The sequence below is a fragment of the Scylla paramamosain genome, chromosome 48, assembly GCF_035594125.1.
Source record: "Scylla paramamosain isolate STU-SP2022 chromosome 48, ASM3559412v1, whole genome shotgun sequence".
Classification (NCBI taxonomy): domain Eukaryota; kingdom Metazoa; phylum Arthropoda; class Malacostraca; order Decapoda; family Portunidae; genus Scylla; species Scylla paramamosain.
The window spans coordinates 624,941-649,181 of NC_087198.1; the positions used below are offsets into that span (position 1 = coordinate 624,941).

Consider the following 24,241-nt stretch of genomic DNA (forward strand, 5'->3'; position numbering starts at 1 on the left):
AACTGGAAAACTTCTGGACGTATATTATTTTCATCATTATTTCATTTTTTCCTTGCGCGTTCCCTCAAAGAGAGAGCCATGAAATTACGTCCACTTAAGAAAGTTAGAAAATGCTCGTCTCGATTCATTAACCCTTTTTATTATATTTTTATTCTCCTTTATAACGTTTTCCGGAGAGAGAGAGAGAGAGAGAGAGAGAGAGAGAGAGAGAGAGAGAGAGAGGGATGAATGAGGGACGCGGAGGTGTAAAGAGGGAAATATTGCTGGCCATAACTATTCTTCAAGACCTTAATCTTTAAATTCTTGTTTATTCATCTCTTCGCTAATCCCTTTTACTCTTTCAGGAATCTTGATAGACGAGGTCCAAGCCAGATATGTGTTTATGGTATCTGAATGTACGCTGTCTTTATTGTCTCTTCTCAGGACCCACAAACTCTCTCCTCTCCCTTTTATTCCTCTCTCCTCTCACTGCCTTCTTCCCCTCTCTCTCTTCAGGACCCACAAGCTCTCTACTCGTCTTTCTATCCCTCTCTCTTCTCACTGCCTCCTTCCCCGCCCTCTCTTCATTCTCTCTCTTCCTCTTTTCACGACCCCACAAACTCTCTCTCTCCTATTCCTCTTTCCTCTTCTCTTCATGAGCCACAAATTCTCTCCTTCCTATCCCTCTCTCCTCTCGCCGCCTTCTCCCACTCCTGTTCTTCAAAACACACTGTTAGTCAGAGGAAAATGTACTTTCTTAATTTATCACGATGGTCTGAAGCCTACACATTTCCAGACTCCCCCCCCTCTCTCTCTCTCTCTCTCTCCCTCTCTCTCTCTCTCTCTCTCTCTCTCTCTCTCTCTCTCTCTCTCTCTCTCTCTCTCTCTCTCTCTCTCTCGTGATAGAATTCCTCAAGAGAAGTGGCGCTTTCCGTTCCTTCCCAGCCTCCTCCTGCGCCCCCTAAGGCAGCAGCTGGGCGTCCTGTCGGGATAACTTACTGTCGTTCTTATACACACTAAGCACTTCCTCTCCTTCATCCTGCCCACGGTGAAGTCTCGCGACGCTCAGGAAAATGAAGATAAAGTTAAAATATTAAACTACTCATTCACATTTTTTTTTTTTTTTTTTTTTGCGCAGTTTCAGTAATAATTTTTTGTGGTTTCGTTTAATAATGTGAAAGATATCTTGTGTTGTGTGATGCGGTGTGTGTGTGTGTGTGTGTGTGTGTGTGTGTGTGTGTGTGTGTGTGTGTGTGTGTGTGTGTGTGTGTGTGTGTGTTGTTGTGTTTTATGAATGAAAGAAATGAAGGAAGGTTAATAAACAACTCATTCTCATTTTTTTTTTTTTTTAATCGGTTTCATTGCCAAGTTTGGTGGTTTTCTTTGATATTGTGAAATGTGTCAAGTGTTTGTGTTTTGTTTCAGTCTTGTGTTTGCGAGTGCTGTGGTCATACACTTCGGTAGAAAAGTGTCCAATTTGCGGGGTTCTGTGAATTCATGAACCACTTAAAAAGTTTCAGCGCACAATTCCGACTACTTTTAGGAGACTTTAGTGAAAGTTACTGGGGGTTTCTAAGGATTTTTTTTTTTTTCATGATCTCTGTGATAGTTTAAGAATTCCGCATCATCAATAGGAAGAACACTTATGAAAACACGTCTTATCATCTCAAGAGCCTTTGGAAATAGTCCATGTGTGAGGAAAGGGTTTGACAATACAGGCGTGTAAGTGGTGCTGAAAGTAGTGATGGAAAAAGGTGCTTTGGGAAATAGTGTGGGAGGAAATTAAATCCTGCACACACACACACACACACACACACACACACACACACACACACACACACACACACACACACACACACACACACACACTTCCAGGAGCTGTAAAGTGTTTGAGTAATGAGAAGAAGAGCGCTGCAGGGTAAAACATTTAATTTGAGACAAGGCTGAAACACTTGTGTCCTGCAAACTGAAGGTGAAGATGCCAACTCGCTGCACGGGGTTTGGGAAACTGAAAATTAATTAAACCGACGGGGAAATTCAACCATTTTTAACCCTTATCTCGTATCTATTTAACGTGATTTTTGTAATTCCATACAAAAAAAAAAAATCTGTATTGTTATGACAATATTTCAGAATTTTCTGAAAAGTCGTTTACTTTCACTAATATGTCATTAAACGTACAAAAAACTCAGCCACATTTGAAGCATATCTTCTCAATATTTCGCTTTATTTTGAAGTTGGGCCTAAAAATCTCTGTAATTTTACTGAAATATCGGTTATTGATAAAGATTTTATCAAATCCACTTCTTAATAATTCCTCTATCAGCTACACGAAAAAAAAAATATATGTATATATATATATATATATATATATATATATATATATATATATATATATATATATATATATATATATATATATATATATATATATATATATATATATATATATATATATATATATATATATATATATATATATATATATATATTTTTTTTTTTTTTTTTTTTTCTTTTTTTTTTTTCATTACAGTGAAGACTGATAACTTCCTAGTAAGCAGGATCCTGGCGGTCCCAGCGGACATGATAGTGATAGTAATAGTACCAAGTGAAGACTGATAACTTCCTAGTAAGCAGGATCCTGGCGGTCCCAGCGGAGGTGTGGGAAGCGAAACGTAACACCGGAGAGAATATGTTGGCGGGAAGCCGAGGCGGGAGGCGGCGGTTGGTGTGAAGGAGAAAATCTTTAGACGGGAGAGAATTTGGGAGCGAGAAGCGGCGGCGGGGTGCGAGCGTGCGTGTGTGTTGAAGAACGAGAGGCAGGGATATAGAGGGAAGACACACACACACACACACACACACACACACACACACACACACAAGCAAGGCCTCTCCTTTTCCCCGCCGGCCTTAAGGAACCATCAACTTATTAGCCCATGCAGTTTCCCTCCCGAAACTTTATCTCTTCGGCAACTTAATGGTCGAGTAACACGGGCGGGTGGCGGGCGGCGCTTAGACAAGAACCTTATTCCCTTTGATATAACGAGCCTTCTTTAGTAGTCCTGCGCCTCCTTTTGTTCCTCTTTTATAAGGGAATGCCCTTGAGAGGCTCTCCTGTGTGTGTGTGTGTGTGTGTGTGTGTGTGTGTGTGTGTGTGAATAGATATTCAAAGCATTCATAAATTACACGTACATGCATACAAATTAATGTAAACTAATTCAGTAGCTAATCAGTATCTTTACTCTTTCATCCCTCTCACTGACAGACCCTGGATCTCTCTGCCTGATTGACTCTTTCCTTCTTCCTAGGACTTCAACTAATTTCGTTACCGGAATATCAAGACACCTCCTGAAGTACACTGGCCAACCTAACTGAAAATCTTGAAATCTATTTGCATCCAACTTTTATAGAGGAGAAGAAGTAATGAAGCGCCCTTTTTATTCTTAGTTTCCGTAATCTTTGACCAGCCACCATTTTATGTAAGGAGGAAAATAAACTTGTACCGAAAACTAATCGTAGTGATAAGACACTCTACACGAAAACCCACTGGAGCCTTGGTCATCTTTGCCTAATCGCCAGCGTGTCAGAATCACTTGTTTGACTGAAGTAATCATGTCGTGGTTCAGTTCTCGACAACGAAGCTACAGCCTGTGATGTGCCAGTTTATCCCCCCAGATCAATTTTCCAGTTTCCATGATGCTCCAAGGCCAGGCATGACACACACACACACACACACACACACACACACACACACACACACACACACACATTAACATTATCATTAGAATTAGCTGAATATCAAATCACTTGGTTAGTGTACACAATACTAACACTCATATATATTATGTACAATTGCTTACGTACACACAGTCTCACTATACCAAACACTGAAACTTTCATGTATGTCCGTAGGTGGATTACGTCGCTTTATGTCCTTTGTCCGAGGGTATATTTGGTTCACGCACGGTGCTTGCTTCCACGTACGGTAAATGGTTAGTGCTGGCCAATTGAGAGCGGCGAGTGGAAAGGAGTAATTGGCGGGAGAATCGTTTAGTTTCCGCAATCCGTTCGTGTATTAAGGAATTATGAAGGTAGTTCTTGCCTTTCACAGCGCGGGACTGAGCCAAGTTATGAATGTAGGTGTAATAAAAGCTGTGGTTAGGTTTTGGTCATGCGTGTGTAAGTGTGTGTGTGTGTGTGTGTGTGTGTGTTTGCAGAGCGCTCTTCCTCCCCTTCCTCCCCTGTCTCTCTCACAGCAAGGACATCCAGACCATCGTCCAGTCCAACCCCCTCACTCTCCTCTCACTAGCACCGATGTCTCTCGTTGCAGGAAACACGAGAAGCCTAACTCCTGCTCTTAATTATCGGACAGAATGATGATATGGCGCGCTTGGCTTTCTCGTATTGCCAGCTAACTTCAAACTTCAACCAGCGATTCTGGCGGAATGGAGAGAGAGAGAGGGAGAGGGAGAGGGAGAGTGTGGAGGGAAGCTAGGGGAGGGAAGTGAGGGGAGGAAAGTGAAGGGAGGGGAGGAAATGAGAGGACCACTTGGACAAAAGGGGGGAAGCTAGGGGAGGGAAGTGAGGGGAGGAAAGTGAAGGGAGGGGAGGAAATGAGAGGACCACTTGGACAAAAGGGTTCCTGAAGCCTGTCCCGAGGTCCATTTGGTTCCATCTCGTCATTCCCCTTTAATTACTGGACCAAACGAGCGTCACTAATTTTGTATTTGACGTGTCCGCTGGGAGACGTGACGAGGACCATCACGGATCGTCTCATACACACACACACACACACACACACACACACACACACACACACACACACACACACACACACACACACACACACACACACACACACACGCCACCACCTCCTATGGGTTATTTACTCCATTACCCCAAACAAACACACGCCAAAGTGACCGCCATTCACGCTGCACTTGCACAAAAACACGAGGCACTGATGTAGAGTCAAGGCCACGCCAGTATTTACCCCGATAACTGGAAATTGACTTGTTAAAAACCACCCGCTGCCGCATAAAGTTTCTATGATTCTGCTTTTTTCTTTTTTTGTGTGTGTGTGTGTGTTATTTTGAAAGCGGTGAAAGAGACAGGACACGGAGCCGACATCACGCGCGGGTGTTATTCGTGTAAATGAAAACACCGCCTTTTGAAGATGTGCGGCCAGCGAGGATGAAGGACAAAGGTAGATGAAGTTTATTTAAGGAATAAGATTACATAAATAAATAAATAAATAAATAAATAAATAAACATAAACGCATATTTAGCAATGCCACTGATGAAAAAGGAAGAATAGGCATAATGAAAGATGAAGGACAGAGGAAGATTAAAGTCAGTTAAGGAATAAGATTACATGAGACAAATAGATAAATGAATAGAAACACATAGCAACGTCGCTGATGAAATGGAAAAATACGTATAGTGGAGGTGAAGGCCGAGGGAAAATAAAGGTCGTTAAGGACAATGAAAAATAGATCAACAAATGGAAAAGTGAAATGGTGACAAAAGAAAAAAGTATGGAGGAATGGCGCTGATTGAACACAAAATTCTCTTAGCATTTTTTTTTTTCTTGTTTGGCGAGTTTGCTTTTGATTTTGTTAAGTGTGTGTGTGTATAGCGACTCGTTTTGTTATTTTTGTTGGTAGTACCCCTTTTTTGTGGCCTTTGTGTTTGACAGATAAAAGTAAAAGAGAGAAAAAAAGGCAGAGCTATCTTGAATTCCTGACATTCCATCACCTCCAGGAAACATCAGAGAGAAAATACAGAAAAAAAATAAATAACTGGAAATAAAGTCACGACAGTATATTCCTTGTGAAGCACAAGATTCTTTGCAACAATGAAAAAAAGAGCGATATATTGAATTCCCAAAAAATTCTTCGTCCTTCAGAAAGGTTCATAGAGGGAAGAGAAGGAAAATAACTGGAAATAAAGTCAAGACAATATTTTCCCAGTGGAGCATGAGGTTGTTTGGTATACAACACTGAACGCCGCCAAGGAACGGATGCCAGCGCGGACGGAATGGAAGAAAAAAAAGGAAAAAATAGCAAGGAAAAAACTCGCTATCGTTCCGTATAATATTTTAAACGGCAAGGAATGCAAGACGAGGCCTGACAGGTTCGACACGCGTATCATGAAGTTCTTACAGATTCTGACATGGCGGCGATGGCGGTGGCGGAGGCGGCGGTAGCGGTGGTGGCAGAGGCGAGGGTGGCGGCCGGAGCGTCGGTGAATCAGGTCAAGGTCATCGTGATGCTCTGAAGGTCATGACTTTAAGGATCATGGCTGCTTGATTAACGTTCATTGCATCTGTTTGTGACCTCTGGGTTGTTTGTGACCCCTGGGTTGCGTCACTGAAATGTTGTTTGTGACCTCTGGGTTGCGTCACTGAAATGTTGCAAAACATAATATTTTCTTTTTTTTGTACTTTTTTTCTTGCGAAGTGTTTTCGACCTTTAATAACTTTATCTAAAACTTACTTATTTTCTCTTTTTTTTCTTTTCTTATAGTAAATGTTTTTGATAATTTGATTATAACACGGAAATTTTTCCATATATTTTTTTTCCCGAATTTTCATCACATTATTTACATTATTAACTTTATTCCGTTTCTTCATTGTATCTATTCGTGAGCCGAATACTCAAACGTATTCATTCATTCATTTTAGAAAAAAAATATTCTTGGTATCTATTCATTATCTTTGAACTGCATTATGTAAATGAAAACATCTACTTTTCTCATGTTTCATATATTGATGTGTTTTTAGTTACTTTATTTTAACATTTACGTACATAACATTTTCCATCTTTTTTTCCCCCCTTTTCTCTCTTGTCAACACTTGAAGCCATCATACAATAAGACTCAAAGTGTTGCACGTCGCCGTTAAGTGACGCTGCAGGTCATGTGACCCACTAAGCTTCACGTCAAAACATTCAAGGTGACCAACTACGTAACTTTCAAGGTCGCGAATAAACGTTGTTATGAGTGTGTAACGTCCTGAAGGCCGCCTCCACGCCTCACCTCCACGCCAACAGCACATTGATGGTCAGAAGTAAGAGTATCTTTCTGTATACACTCAATTGTACTGTGTTGTGTTAGCGTTGTCCCTCAACCTTAACCATAAGTCCTCTGATCCGCTGACACTCGTCCTGCATCTGCCTGTCCTAGCAGATCAGAAAACATGAGACTGAGGGAACGCGTCCAACACACTGGAAATTACCAGTACACCTTCAATTGTAATTACGTAATATATTCAAATCTGAGCCAGCTTAACTTATACTTTTTATTTTTCTTAATTGTTCTAAATTTGAACCACCTCTCCAATCCTGAACTAGGGTCCGAGGGAGGGAAAGAGAATATGATCGAAAATGAAATGGACAGTGGGGAAGGAGAGAGAGAGAGAGAGAGAGAGAGAGAGAGAGAGAGAGAGAGAGAGAGAGAGAGGCTGCAACACCAATTACTAGAAATATGCTTCTAAGCCTCACTTTTTTTGTCTTTTTTTTCCTATTTTTTTCAGTGAGAGTCAGTTGTCATAGGATGGCAACAGAAATTTTTATATTTTTTTTGTCCACATATTGTGTTATTTTTGTTGGTAAAGTTGGTAGTTGTGTCTCTTGTTTCCCATGTATCGGTTGTCTTTGTCCACGCCACCGTTACTTGCTGGCTCGCGTTCACGTTACTGGGAATTCTGAATTTTGCAGCACTGTGTGTGTTAATTGTTTGTAGTAACTGCTCCTTTGTGTGTATTGCACGTCTTTCTTAGCTTGATGCATGAAATTGTATGGTATATCTTATTTCAGGTTTGCTTCATGGTAATCATCAGTGTTTCCTTTGCTAAAATTAACCTAACACATAAGTCAGTACAAAATTAAAGGAATAAGGTATCTATTTATTTATATTGTTTCCGTTTTTACTTAGGGATTCCCTCTATGGGCTCCTTACTACAGCCACAGACTTTCGTAGTGCATCACATTATATTACGAGTATCACTGAATATCACTATAAACACAGGTGGTGATGCCCGCAGCTCCAATGTAACTATAACCACATTATTACCAGTCTCTCCTAATGGATTTCACTGTCCACCACCACCACCACCACCACCACCACCATCACCACCTCTAGCAGCAGTAAACATGTTAACCAACGCAGTTTGTCTTTACAGCTCTACTGACTATTTAATTTCATTGTCTACCACCATCCTTACTAACAGCGGCGAAAAGAGACTAACCCAATCAATTTCTCTCTTCTCTTCTACTGACTGTATTATTTTAGTGTCCACCTCCACATCTAGAAAAAAAAAAGAAAAGAAAAGAAAGAAAAGTATAACCAAGGGAATTTGTCTCTACGTCTCCACTGACAATTTAATTTCTGAAGTGGAAAGCATTAGGACACACTCTCTGTTGGTCAGAATACACGTCATCGACTGCTACAATATTCACCACCAGGCAGTAATGGAAATCTTGTCAATAATTCCTTTGTGATGTGTGACGCCAAACCAACGACATCTACAACTGTTTTTTTTTTCTTTTTCATTAATTTGTTCCTTTACTCTCTCTTTTTCACATGGCTGGGAAAGTTTACATCCATTAGTATTTTCTCCCTATCAGATTACACTTTTCATTCACTCCTTGTCTGATAACTTTAAACTTGCCTATCACATCTTTGAGAAATTAAACATAGGACAATTCTAGTTTTCTTAATTCTTATTCACTACATCCTTACTCTTTCATTAAATATATTCCTGGAGCAGCGTTCTTCAACACCTCTGTACTCCACTACGATTAATTTTCACAGAGTCTGATGAAAACTGTTGTGGACACCAAGGATGTTTTCATGATTCAAGTGATCTTTCAACAAGCAGTCTGTATCATCAATGAAAAAAAATACCCATGAGAATTCGATAAGTTTCCGTGGCCAGTGATCGCCGCCATGAGAGAACAAAGTGATTCAGAACGCGGTCACTCTTCTTGCTGTTGTTTTACCCGCTCTCTCTGGCCTTGACCCTCGGAAGCCTTGTGGGCAGCGTGGCTTTTCTCTCGGCAAGTCCTGCTGAGACAACGAAGTGTTTCAGAACGCTGCCACTATTCCTGGTAATATTCTGCCTGGTCTCTCTCTGGCCTTGACCCTCGGAGTCCTTGTGATCAGTATAATGTATCTTACTGTCGTCATGGACTCTCCTCTTCTCACCACGCTCCTTACAAAAAGTGTCTTGTATTTCGATAAACGGTTCTTTTTCTTTCTTGTTTAAAGTTTGGGTATATTTTCTACCTTTTCTCTCTCTCTCTCTCTCTCTCTCTCTCTCTCTCTCTCTCTCTCTCTCTCTCTCTCTCTCTCTCTCTCTCTCTCTCTCTCTCTCTCTCTCTCTCTCTCTCTCTCTCTCTCTCTCTCTCTCTCTTTAATATGTCATACCGTATAGTTCAGCCCATATCATTTATGTACGGGCCTATTTCTTACGCTAATGAACAGTGTGTGTGTGTGTGTGTGTGTGTGTGTGTGTGTGTGTGTGTGTGTGTGTGGGTGGTTTAGTTTGACTTGGCTAGGCTTAGGTAGGGTTAAGGTACATTAAGTTCTCTCAGGTTAGGTTTGGTTGTGTTTGGTTGAGTTTGGTTGGTTTGGTCAAGTTAGATTAAGTTAGATTAGGTTTCGTTTTGGTTAGGTTTGGTTAGGTTTGGTCAAGTTGAGTGAGACTAGGTTAGGTTGGTTTGGGTTTGAGTCGCTCAAGTTAGGTTAGGTTAGATTTGGTTTTCTTTTGTTTTCTTTAGTTTAGTTTGGCTAGGATAGATTAGATTAGGTTAGGTCAGGTCCAAGAATGACTGGAAAACAAGAGTGTCTCGTGTAAACCTGTGCACACATTATCACACTTTATAAAAATAGATAAGTAGATGATAAGACGCGGAGCATCACGCGATGGGAGCCACGTATGAGGGAGGGAATCAGCATGGTAACGTGGCGGGAGTCTTAAGTAGGGTTATATCTATACAGGTAGCAAATTCGGCGGAGCGTTATCTATGTAATACCAACACGGGATGATTAATGGTACAGCGGGAGGGGGGTAGAGGGCGTAATGGCAGGGAAGCCGTGGGGGAAGAGAGGCGCATGTGCAAGGAACACTGTATCTAAGTCAGGCTATCAGTGTCTTATCTCCACTACTTTTAGCACGCTGTTGTGGAAGCTGTTGTTTTTGTTATTGTTATAATATGTTTGTGCGAAAACCAGACTCCTTCTTTAGCAGGCACCGTCTTGCCCCTGATAGAGCAGGAGACCCGCACGTCAAAAAATATATTAATAATAATAATGATGATAATAACGATAATAACAATAATGATAATAATAACAATAATAATAATAATATGTAAATTAAATGTAACAGTAAAGGGAATACAAGAAACGATGTCATGAAGGAAAATGGAGTCAAGTTAAATGAGATAAAAAAAGAAAAAGTGAAGAGAACAGTATATATATTAGAGATAAGAGAAAGAGAGACTGTAGCATATATTTGCGGCTTCACTGTTTGCATGACGAGTTTCTTCCCAGGTGAACACAGACTGCGGCGTGACAGCAGGTAAACATAATCTATCTCCTCTCTGCCTGGGATTCGAGCCCGTCATCTCTTGGAATCGGGTGATGGGTGTGAACTGAACACGCTAGTCCTATTACCATCAAACTGGAATTTTTCAAACACAGCAAATATACAAATGTTAGTGTAAAACTATACTTCTCTTCAAATGTCTTCCCGCACACAACGTTTTCAGCCTTGCATGATGCCATAAAACAGTAACTGCCTTTCCCTTTTGTTTTTCTTCTCTCTGCTACCCTTTCACCTTCCCTCGAACCCTTCCGTCCCTTCCCAATCAGTGCCACCAAATACTTGATGGCTTCAGTCTGCCCAAATGCCTCCACACACAACCAGACCTCACCAACCACCAGTACTCATTCTACTGCATAACACTATATAGGAAACTGCACGAAGCCTGCCTGTACACTTGTAAGTGGCTGTCTCTGTATAAAACATGTTTGTCTATATCTTCCTCGCATTCCTACCCATAAATTTCTCTAACCAACAACAGCTCTCGCATTCACGTTAACCACTGTACACTTTTGGCGCCTCGTTCAGAGGACTCACAACCTTGCCCGGTGCGTAATCTTTTAATTTAGTGTGTCAGTAGCTGTACATGCCTTGACACAGACCCTCTACCAAGTACAGGCGTGGTCAAAAGTGTAACATTTTGCACTCATTTCCATTGTGTTTAACTTTTCCTCAATTTGAAGTGTGGTCTGCTGACAGCCTCCTTACGGAACAGAGAACAGAGTGTCTGCGGGTCAGAGGACTTAAAGACTGAGAGAAATGTCAAAATGTTCGATGCAGTGAAAGTCAATACAGAATGTTACTCGACTTTTGTCCATGCTTGTACTTGTATAGCGTTTTGTTGCTTCCCTCATTCCGCCGCACTCAATAACTGTTCCGCGTGCGTGCGTCAGCTGTGATGTGTTGCAGTTTTTCATCGCCATATTTCACGAGTTCCGCGCCCCTTCAGACCTTGTGAAGCAATAATTCAGGCCTGTGTGAATTCTGACACACGCGACACCTAATTTATTGTCAGAAGCAACATGAGCTTGTAGCAACACATCACCCTCCTCCTCCTCCTCCTCCTCCTCCTCCTCCTCCTCCTCCTCCTCCTCCTCCTCCTCCAGCTGCCTCTCATCGCTCCTCCATTGGGTGACAGCGTGAGCAGGGAAGCCCGCCGCCACGTGATAGGCCAGCCTGGCCGAGGCTCCTCCCTGACTGGCGTGCGGCGCCGCCAACGGCTCGGAAAGACAAAGGGCTGATTGGCAGCAAGGCGGGTGCGGGGCGAGTGTGGGAAAGGCGCCCCGCCCCTCCCACCAACATCATGGCGGGTGGTGGCTGCTCAAGTCAAGGTCTACTGCTTCACGTATGTAATTCCTGACGCACGTGACCACAGTGAACACTGAACACCGCCGCTAAAGGAAGAAGGCCATGAGCATCCTGCGTGAAGGCAGCCTGGGACTAAAGGGAATTAACGGGGATGTAGAGGAGGGGGCGGAAAAAGCGACAAAAAAGGGAGAGTCTGCTGAGAGGCGATCGAGGCACCAGAAGGAAAGGTTACCCTATAGAAAACTATCAATGCCTACTTAAACTCACCCTCCAAATTGCCCCCTTCCCTGATTGGCGTTCTCTGTCAAGGCGTAGTACACACACACACACACACATACACACACACACACACACACACACACACACACTCTCTCTCTCTCTCTCTCTCTCTCTCTCTCTCTCTCTCTCTCTCTCCCATGTCAAAGGGACCAATAAAGCTTCTCCAGAGAGTTAGGTTATGTTTGAGAACGTTGACACAGACACAGACCACTGAGCACCTTGTGTTGGTGGTGGCGTAGCGAGCTTCCCTTAAATTTTAATTGTATACAGTAGTTTGACTAGGCAAGGTGCAAGCACGGAGGCACAGTTTCGGAGAACAATAGGAGGGACCCCATCAGGTCCATGCCCTCCAAGGGCATGGAAAACATCATTGCGAAGAATTTTAATAGGTAGCATGAAGTAGTCAGAGGGTGGAGGAGAGGGAGGAACAAGCACAGAATCGTCCAAGGTAGAGTTTTTAGCAAAGGTTTGAGTGAAGAGTTCAGCTTTAAAAATAGATGTGGTAACAGTGGTGCCATCTGGTTGAAATAGAGGAGGAAAAGAAGAAGAAGCAAAGTTATTGGAGATATTTTTGGCCAGATGCCAGAAGTCACGAGGGGAGTTAGATCTTGAAAGGTTTTGACACTTTCTGTTGATGAAGGAGTTTTTGGCTAGTTGGAGAACAGACTTTACTGAAAACTGGCACGTGATGAAGTGGATCAGTCGACCAGTAAAGCTTATACTTTTCTTTAAGATTCAGCCCCATCAGCATAATAAGTGCCAGGAAAGAATTCTTTTCCCTTACAGTTGTTGGATGCCAGTCTAGGAAGCGAGAGTTGGGTAAAAGTACTCTGCAAGCAATGGTAAAACCGTAGAATTTGTTTGTTTCTTCAACTATGGTTTTCATTATTTCCTCTGTAAAAAAAGGCGAAAAATGTCGCTCTCACTGCTGTTTTCGTTGACTGAGGGGTCACAAATACCACGACCATCTCTATCAAACGGAAGTATTGAGGGAAGAAAGGTACTCCCATCTACCCATTTCCACTCCATGTCAGCAGCGGTGGGGGAGGGGTGGGGGGGGTTACTATGTGCAGTGTGTTGTGTTGACTTTGACATGTGCCTGGTGGGTTAGGTGGTCCTGCACTACCATGCTGGTACCCATTCGATATAGTATCTGTACATTCTGTGGCTTTCCGTTTTGGAGATTGTGGCTGTATCTGTGCACTGCTGGATGAGGTTGTTGTGAGTGAGCCACATCATCTACTTCACAGTCATCCTCCTCTGTGCCTGACTCACCAGAGTAATCAGGATCATTAGTATCGTCTGATGAATCACTGTCCCCTATCTCTGTCACCCCTTCATCATCAAGAAGGGCTGAAATATCAGCCTCAGACAATACCTTGGCTATCTTTTTATGAAACGGCATTGTCAGGGCCTGCAGTGAACCGGTCTTGACAGCAGCAGGCACGCGCTGAATGAGAGAGCGGGACAAAGGTGGCCGCTCCCCCGGCCAGTGTTACCACCACCGCTCAACAACAAAAACGCGCCAAAAATCTTATAACTTTTTTTTATTACACACCAATGTTATAGTTTTGAAATCATTTAAATTCCATTGATTTTGTAAATATGCTGATGGATGTGAAGACAAAGTAACAAAATACATTGAAAATGTTCATTATAAACAGAGAAGCACACGGCTCATTGGATATCCCGCCAAAACTCTATGTATATGTGACAAATAATAACTTCCTCAGTTGCCAAATTATTCTTTATTACGACTAAGATATCCACATGTACACAAAAACAAAATAGAAGGACGCACAACTGTGCAAAACGGCAAACGTACAAGTACGTGCTAAACATTTCCCTAAGAGACACGTACTCGTATTTGTACTACTTGTACGTAGTGAACAGTGCACGGGTTAAAATATCACAAGTTCCATGTTGTATTACCTACTTTCAACTTATAAAAGCCCAGCTTCACTCTGTTGTTAATTCATTTATGTCTGCTGTCCCTGCCTTCGATACTTACCTTCTGCCTCACCACAACCTGCTCGCCTTCATGCTGTCATTATTTCAACTATCAATTTATATTGCCGGGACTATTTCTATATGGTGTATCCCTGTACACTGGCGCGTTTCCAAGCGCAACAAATTAATCACACAACAAAAACAACTCTCTCTCTCTCTCTCTCTCTCTCTCTCTCTCTCTCTCTCTCTCTCTCTCTCTCTCTCTCTCTCTCTCTCTCTCTCTCTCTCTCATGACCCTAATCACCCAACATCTTATCCTCCTCTTCCTTCTCCTCTTCTTCCTCTTCCTCCTCTTTCTCCTCCTCCTCCTCCTCTTCCTTTTCTTCTCTTTTCCTTTCCTTCTTTGGTAAGCAAGATTGCGCAGTAAAGTTTTACTTAAGAGTAAAGGACAATAATGACGGTGGTGGTGGTGGTGGTGGGTTTTGTAACGGTGTCACATAATTAATAATAATATGTATTGTATTTATAATGCCTTGCCTGATTAGCAATATAAGTGTATGTATACATATATGCATAAGTGTAGATAGTGGGTGTTGGGAGATAAGGGTGGGGCGGATATGATCACGCCACCCTACGTCACACACACACACACACACACACACCATGGAACTTTCCATGCTCCTTTTATTGCCATGGATAAGTAATCGGTAGCACCTACATTATAGTATCTAAGTATTCTCCATAGTTAATCTCTCCCTAATGTATTTTGGCATGTATTACTCTTAGCTATAAGTATCTTTTCCCTTGCCTTATTTATGTCATTAGAGAGTTATAATTATGAATATATTCATGTACTGTGAGTGCGGTCAACCCGCCCCTATTTCTAGTGTCAGCACTTTTTGAAGGCGCTAAGCGTCCCTTGTGCCGGCTCCGGCAGTCTCTTGCCAGGGTGTAACGCTGCACCACGCAGAGGACATCCGCTGTCCCGTACGCGCCACACCCTTCTCCACAACTCTGTACATGTATCTAAATATACCTATTTTTATACGTTCACCTTTTGACATTCACCTGAAAACCACAAAAAAGCAACAACAATAAACAGTGGTTGAAAGTGAAGTGGTGAACGGACACAGTGAACGGAGAAAACGGCAAACAGTGGCAGGGTAGTGAGGAGAGCAGAGGAGCGAGCCGGCCTTGTTTACACAACTTACGCTGACACACCAAAACACTCGCACCCAGCCAAGAGCGACGCACCTAACGGTCTCGCCTTACTCACCCAGCCTGCCTCTCCCTACATTCACTTCTCCTTGTTAAAAAAAAAAAAAAAAAAGGAGACTTAAAAGACTCGGGGAGAAACCTAACAATTCTTTGGTTTCCCCGCGACCTAATTACTCGTCGTAGATTCTCGGCGAAGACATCATCGGCGCAGACATTCCCGGCGCAGACCAACACATCTCCCACCTGCAGGAATGCTGCAGGATTCTACAAGGACACTACTACCCTAAGAGGAGCTTCCCAAGACGGAAGGAGTCTTCCTAAGAAGAGGATATATATATATATATATATATATATATATATATATATATATATATATATATATATATATATATATATATATATATATATATATTTTTTTTTTTTTTTTTTTTTTTTTTTTTAAGTGTGAATTTCTCTGGCTACAGTCGTGAGTAGAGACACTTAGTGGTCCACCACACCAATATTAAATAAAACACTTGTGGTAACGCAAACACTGTTAGGGTTCATGTATAACTTACCTATTTCACAGTGATGTTATGTGGAAATTTAAATAATTTAGTCTGCCTCTTAAACACCGTTTTCTTTTTTCTGCTGGACAGAGCTCTCGCTCCCGTTTTCTTTTAAGTGTTCAGGGATAACTAGGATAATTCCATTTCTGTCCCTAAACCTTCAATTCTGTTAAAATTTTCACACTTCTCACAATACTAACATTCATCTTTTAAGAGTGGAAACGCCTTTGGACGATGGAAACGTGATGTAAGTGTGTAATTAATACCTAATTGAGATAGTAATAATACCACATTTATGGCTAAAGCTGAGAAGTTAGCTGAAATTTACGAACTGGAGTGTCATTTCTAAGCGGAAAATAGTGATAGTAGATCATCAGAAGCATTATCAACGGAACCAAAACCCACTACAGTGGAAATACCGTGCCCCATGAGGACGGAAACGTGTTGATTACAAGATCAGGGAACAATTACCCATCATTATCAGCAGCAACCATGTCTAATGCTAAGGCTTCTGCTTCAGCCTCTGCTGGCTCTCCTCATGCCTTGCATGCATCTACTACACTTAAGGTACTTCCTATTCCTGAAACAATATCAGCATTTCGCGGAGAACACCCGCAAGAAAGGGCTCATCATTTCATTGGTTTGTGTGAGGATGTTATGACAAGAGCAAATACTATCAGCGATGAACACAACATCTCTTTCGTCAGATCTAAATTGGCTGGAGAAGCAGCACACATGATGAATACCAGCGCTTTCAGTCCGCTTGAAATAGGGACTAGTTATGCAAATTTCAAGAAAAATTTCTTGAACATTTTTGAGGGTAAGAGTCAAACTGACCTCATGGTACTAGCATCCAAGGTGGTCTTAGATTTGCAGCTGAAATTAACTCTCTTCACGAAATGAAAGCCTTAATCCCTACACACCAGTTCGTAACGGACTTCATGGATGTCTTACGACTTAACAACTGGTTCCAAGGAAACAGTATGACAGAAACAGATTTCAGAAGACTTCTGGAATTCATCTTTTACATATCATTGGTGAATGGGGAAGTGAAGAAAACCGCAAGTCATTTCAGTTTTAAACCGGGAGACACAGTAGCTGACCTTGCAGTCCTGATTCGAGAGAAAAGAGGGCTACCTGGTTGGTGCCTCTCCGGAAACTCAAACCTCACTGGTTGCTCCTCCACTCATGGATGACGACCAATCTCAACCTTGTGCGGCAGCCATGGCAAGGCCTGGAAATGTCTGTTCGTACTGCCATAAAATAGGTCATGTAGAAAAAAGATGTTATAAGAAACAAAAGGACCAGAAATTGGCAGCAAATAAATCCGACTTGGAGAACAAAACAAAAGGGGGTAATCTCTCTCTGTTAGACCAAAACCAGGTGCATCGCCCCACGTGAAAACTGGTAGGACAAGATCCTACAGGGACGTCGCTACCCAATACTGCCTCATACATGGCCAGTGTAAACACTCATCAGAGCAATGTAAAGATATAATCAATATGAGAATTGAAAAACAGGCCAGAGCTAACCTGAACAGTACAAGGCAGTCGGGAAAAGACCAGCGCACAGTGGTAAACAAACCCGACTAAAACATCTCAATGCGCAAGACGCTGAGGCAGCAAATTCTTCTGACATGTCAGTGCATTCAACCATAAATGCTGCTGCCAACAACCAACCAGACATAATGGCATTACCACCTGGGGTAGGTAGGCATCGCTTATCTTTGGCTGTAGACACTGGAGCCACAGTAAACGTGATCTCTGAAGAATCTTACAAGATTCTCAAACGGAAAAATCCTGAAAATCTTAGGAAAAATTTCCTTACCAATAAGTCTATCTAAGAATACTCGACTTGTTCAAACTGATTTCTATGTAGTCAGTAACTTTCAACTTCCTTCTGACGGCTTGTTAGGGCTAAGCGCCATGAAGTCTCACCAGATAGTAATCAATCCAAAGCAAAACACAGTCATGTACTGCGGACGACATCTGGAAGGGATGAAACATCCTGCTCCTTTGGTTTCCAGGCAACCCAGAAACGGTTCTTTATCACGGAAGGGACAAAGATCCAATGGGGAGCCTCAAACGATTCCATCTGTCCGGTCTCCTATGAGAGATAAGGATATAACAGAAGCATGGAGGGAAGCCAAAGCAATTGTCAATGCCAGTTATGACAATCCTGCTCGTGTGGCAAAACGGATTACAATTCGTGTTCCAGAAGCTCCTGTAGGCAGTGACATCTGTCTTGAAGGTATAGGTAATGTCAGGCGATTGGCTGTTGAATCGACTCTTTCCACAATTAGAAAGGGTCATGTCACTCATGCCTGTATTGTTGTGTTATGCGTATCTGTACATTTCCTTCACTGACACATACAAAAATGTAATGAGTCATTTGCTAAGTGTTTCCTGTAAGGCTTGGGTCACGTAGTGCCGCGCGGCGCCACCCCAGTACGTAGCGAGCCGAGGAACAAGAAAGGAGGGGAGGTCCACCCAGGCTATAGCTGTTCCCGCATCACACAACTTACACGTTAATTTATCGCAGAGTAAAGCAAAACACAACAGATGTCTATACAGACCCTACACAGTATCCGGAAACATTTCTGCCCGCATCCGAATACTTTCAAGAGGCTGTAGTACAAATTACACGGGTTTTAAGGATGTTTCTTCGGTCCTGGTGACAGACTGGTAAGGTTTCTACACCATCAGAGGGAAAAGCAGTCTTGAAAACCCGTGTGATCATCATTGTGTCCTTTGAAAACAGTCTGGTGTGAGAGCAAAGCTTTTCAGAATACAGGCACTTAACCTGTCTTCATGAAAAACAAGTGCATTTATGATACCTGAGACTGCCTTACGACATTCCCCCAATGACTCTAATGTATCTTTCTTTTTTTCGTAGCATAAGCCTGTCTCCCATTGGTGAAAACATCCTCACTACATGTACTACGTTATTTCATTAGTCTCAAGTCGCTACTTAAAGTCTATATAAGCCTCAATGACTCTAATGTATCTTTCTTTTTTTTTTTTTTCGTAGCATTAGCCTGTCTCTCATTGGTGAAAACATCCTCACTACATGTACTACGTTATTTCATTAGTCTCAAGTCACTATTTAAAGTCTATATAAGCCTCAATAAATACGAAAGCTGTAGTGATGGTCTGCCTCCCGTCAGCCAATCAGAGCATTCTATTTTTCCGTTTTCTTTCTTACTCATCGTAAAACTGATGTATCTTTCATTTGTTGTTACTTCTTGCCTCACGGTGTGTTGGTGTCTTCTACTGCTAATATAACCGTGATTCTTTTTGTTTTCTTTTTTATCATTACAAGCAGTATTATGAGTGCGGCTGTTCTGAGTGACAATTACCTCAGCACAGCCTCGACCAATCAGCACCAAGTATTCAAGTCACGTGATACTCTCTCCTCGCCGTCTGCTCAGCCATTCGCCCTGCGCCCGCTGACGTGATGTGACGGGTCTCCGGTTGTGTTGCAGCGGTGAGGTGGTGTTGCATCTTTTCTCAGCGGGCGTGTTGTGGTGGAGTGCGGTGTGAAGGGAGAGGTGGATGTGAGTATGGCCTGGTGGTAGATAGGGAGGAGTGGATAGTGGAAGAGAGATGTGGAGAGTAGGATGGTGGAAGGGGGAGGTGGAGGTGGCTATGGCAGACGTGACTGGGTCAAGGTGGTGGTTGTGGTGGTGTTTGGTGTGTGTGTGGTTGTAGAGGATGGAAGTGGTTGCCTAACTAGGGTGATGGTGGTGGTAGTTGCGGTGGGGGGGTGGAATGTTGGTGGAAGAGTGTTGGTAGTGATGGTGAAAGTGACTGGCTTGTGGTGAAGGTGGTTGTGATTGTTGGGGATGGTGGTGGTTGTGTAATAGTGGTAGGGATATCGGTGTTGTGGTTGCTGGGTGCGGTTGAGGGCTGGGGTGGTGGTGGTGGTGGTGACGGTGATGCTACGGTTGTCAAGGTTTATAGGGAGATGTTCGTGTGTGTGTGTGTGTGTGTGTGTGTGTGTGCGCGTGTATACTCCTGTAACTAGCAAACTGGTGTCACTCGTTCACTTGTTTCACCTCCCTGTTTCAGACCTTCCTTCTCTCCCCTCCCCTCCCCTCACATCCCGCTCCCTTCCTCCCCTGCCCGCCACCCTCTCCCCACTCTTCCTCGCCTGCTCTCCCCTGCTCCTCGTGTTCCAGGTGGCTGTTACCTTATCTGATTTAATATATAATGGTTTTTACTTGAGATCGAAGCTCCACGTAATGAAAGGCAGAAATCTGTGCTTTTCATTACTATTATTGCACTATTCATGTAAACTTACAATACAAAATTAATTCTATTGGGAAATGAGTGTATATTTAAACAACTCCATCTATATAATGACCTGTGTGATGTGACATCAGCGAGAGAGAGAGAGAGAGAGAGAGAGAGAGAGAGAGAGAGTAATAATATTAGTAATGAGGCTAAATTTTAACGTTATTGACTCTTTGATAATGAAAATTAGATGACTGAGATTGTAGTTAAGTAAGTTGAGAAGTTGAGCAAATAAATACGAGCAGGCTGTCTGTCTGTCCGTCTTTCAATCAATCAAACAGTCAGTCTGTTGATGGAGGACTGGTGGAGAGAGCAGCCTGTGTCTGTCTGTCTGTCTTTCAGTCAGTCAATCTGTTGATGGGGGACTGGTGGAGAGAGCAGCCTGTGTCTGTCTGTCTGTCTTTCAGTCAGTCAATCTGTTGATGGGGGACTGGTGGAGAGAGCAGCCTGTGTCTGTCTGTCTGTCTTTCAGTCAGTCAATCTGTTGATGGGGGACTGGTGGAGAGAGCAGCCTGTGTCTGTCTGTCTGTCTTTCAGTCAGTCAATCTGTTGATGGGGGACTGGTGGAGAGAGCAATCTGTGTCTGTCTGCCGACGTGATTCCTGCCTCCATTGTTTCATTACATATGAAAACTACAAGAACGGGAAGTATTGGTTTTATTCATTAATTGACTGATGTGTGGTGGTGGAGGTGGTGGTGGCATTAGTAGTATTTAGGTGTTCAACTTAATAGGGAATGAAGGTAATGCGTATGCGCTGGTGGCTTGAAAGTAACAAGTGGTGATGAAAGGTGGTGGTTTGAGATGGTGGCAGGGCCTGTTACCACCTTCACTGTCCCAAGTCAAGGAGGGAGGCACTTCATTATTGTTACACCTGCTATTTTACTCACCTACTTTTCTCTCTCTCTCTCTCTCTCTCTCTCTCTCTCTCTCTCTCTCTCTCTCTCTCTCTCTCTCTCTCTCTCTCTCTCTCTCTCATTTTATATTTGCCTGTTGTTCTTTTTCTTCCTCTTCTCAAATCCAATCATACTGTATTTTTGTTGCCATTTTGAGTGTTAACACAACCCAACCTAACCTAACCTTTCTTTGTATTATTTATTTACTTTTTTTTAGTATTTCTAAGTGTGTCTAAGCCTTTTAAGTGGTAACCTACTTTAATGTAACCTCTCATCACTATTGCAGAGGAGATAATTGGTGGGCTGTGTGTGGTGGTGCCACATTGTCTGTGAGGGACCCCCAGAGCCACACAGCACCAGCTGCAACAGCTACAGCAGCAGCAGCAGCAGCAGCAGGAGGAGGAAATGGCATCCACCTTCTACCTCACCCAGTGTCACCGGGGCCTCCTCCTCCTCCAGCAGCTGGCCAGGGTGCAGGGACAGGATGAGCAAGGTGAGGAGTGGTGGTGGTGGTAGAATTGATAGCAATGTTCAGTATAGTAGTAAAAGTGCTAGTAGAGCTCCTGGATTATATATTTTTAGTAGTAGTAGTAGTAGTTCCAGCATTTGTTGAAATATACTGGTAATTATACACAAATAATAATAATAATAATAATAATAATAATAATAATAATAATAATAATAATAATAATAATAATGCATCTATCCAGGCCATTATTGTTGTGTAGAGTTGAGGTGCAAACAAACACCTGTAAGTGTGACACCACTGCCTTTATTTTATTCATCAGTCACACATACAAAACACAACAACAACTAACACATAAACAACAACAACAACAACACAATCAACACATCATTTAATAACAAACAGACAACACTAACAAAACAAACTGTTAATATTCCTTGTAAATTGTGAAAGAAAACAAAAAAGGAAAACCAAGATGATGATGATAATGGTGGTCTTTCCCCAGCAGGTGGTGACAGAGAGGGTGGCCAGCTTGTCCCTCCCTCCTGCCACCCAGCCACAGCACTGGCAGTTGCTGCAGTGAGACTGCCCAGGCACAAGTTTGTGCACGTGTCCAGGACGTGAAGGTGATGGGAACGTGTCCTGTAGGAGGGAGCAGAGCTGTAACAGTACCCGAGTCTGCTGCTGTGCTGGGAGGAGGAGAAAAACATCAGCAGTAGTTAGTAGTGGCAGTAGAAGTATTCAGCAGTGCTGCTGCTGCTGCTGCTGTCAGTGGTGCAGCTGTTCACTCCTCCACAGCTGCTGCCTTCCCTCAACATACTGTGTCTTCCCTCACCTACAATGAACAACTATGAACAATACCTCTCGTGCAATCAGGCAGCGCTCAGCTGTACTCACCGATAGACTGACCACTAAGAATTACCTGTGGGCCACATGACAAGGCCCACACGCCAGCCAGGCTTGGTTGCCAGTCAAAAACAACAACAACAACAACAACAACAACAACAACATCTCGTGCAATGAAGAACACTGAATAACAACAACACCTCTCCCCTGCATCATCAACAATCAACAACATCTGCTTTCTTTCACTCATGCTGCCCCCCCCCCCCCTCTCTCTCTCTCTCTCTCTCTCTCTCTCTCTCTCTCTCTCTCTCACCTCACCTCAGGCCACAGCGCCACAGTATGTCCCCCCACAGTATGTTTACAAACCCACAGTGACTCCCCACAGCCCCTCACCAATAAGTGAGCCCCTCACACACACACACACACACACACACACACACAAACGCTGCATCTTGTACAATGGCCGCAATAAAGAATGGACACACAAAATGGACAAACTTAATTTTGTTCCGACCTGCGTGAATGTAGTGAGGCTCAACATGTACAAGTGAACAGTGAGGAGTGTATTAGATTCAAGACTCAAAGATATTATACACAAAGTACAGGACACAGGTTGATGATGAGTACGGTGAGTCAAGCATTCATCTGTGGCTGGTCTGCCTCTTGAAGCACAGCACTGACCTCTTGCCCCACTTGTTCCAGCAGCCCCTCACTGATCTGTGTGGCAACAGCAGTACTAGTGCTGTGTGTTTGTGTGTGTGTTTAGTTCAAGTCAAGTGGGTTTTCAAGGGTGTTTTTACAGTTGTAGTGACAGATTAACAACATTTCTGCATTACTGACAGGGGAAACATTCTTTTAAAAGGCTGGAGTTGAAGTGATGTGGGTTTTCAAGGGTGTTTTTACGGTTACAGTGACAGATCAACATTTCTGCATTACTCACAGGAGAAACACTCTTAAAAGGCTGTAGCTGAAATAATGCAGGTTTTCAAGGGTGTTTTTACAGTTGCAGTGACAGATTAACAACATTTCTGCATTACTGACAGGAGAAACATTGTTTTAAAAGGCTCTAGTTAAAGTGACGTGGGTTTTCAAGAGTGTTTTTACAGTTGCAGTGATATATTAACATTTTTGCATTACTGACAGGAGAAATACTTTTAAAAGGCTGTAGTTGAAGTGATGCAGGTTTTCAAGGGTGTTTTTACAGTTGCAGTGACAGATTAACAACATTTCTGCAGTACTGACAGGAGAAACATTCTTTTAAAAGGCTTTAGTTGAAGTGACGCGGGTTTTCAAGGGTGTTTTTACAGTTGCAGTGACAGATTAACAACATTTCTGCAGTGCTGACAGGAAAAACATTCTTTTAAAAGGCTTTAGTTGAAGTGACGCGGATTTTCAAGGGTGTTTTTACAGTTGCAGTGACAGATTAACAACATTTCTGCAGTGCTGACAGGAAAAACATTCTTTTAAAAGGCTTTAGTTGAAGTGACGCGGATTTTCAAGGGTGTTTTTACAGTTGCAGTGACAGATTAACAATATTTCTGCAGTGCTGGCAGGAAAAACATTGTTTTATAAGGTTTAAGTTGAAGTGACGCAGGTTTTCAGGGGTGTTTTTACAGTTGCAGTGACAGATTAACAACATTTCTGCAGTGCTGACAGGAGAAACATTGTTTTATAAGGTTTTAGTTGAAGTGACGCAGGTTTTCAGGGGTGTTTTTACAGTTGCAGTGACAGATTAACAACATTTCTGCATTAGTGACAGGAAACACTTGAGAACCCGTCTAAGCGTCCCTGTGGCCTTGGAAACATGCAATATTCTAACACAGGGGGAGGGGGAGCCAGATTAAAAAAAAAT

At 42.6% G+C, this 24,241-nt stretch overlaps 1 long non-coding RNA gene across 1 annotated transcript; it reads left to right on the forward strand.

Annotated features, from left to right (window-relative positions):
• The first annotated feature begins 19,286 nt into the window (after positions 1–19,286).
• Positions 19,287–22,886, forward strand: LOC135095213 (uncharacterized). Its single transcript, XR_010264138.1, has 3 exons — positions 19,287–19,444; positions 21,364–21,570; positions 22,049–22,886. It is a non-coding gene; the product is annotated as an uncharacterized LOC135095213 (long non-coding RNA).
• The last annotated feature ends 1,355 nt before the right edge of the window (positions 22,887–24,241 follow it).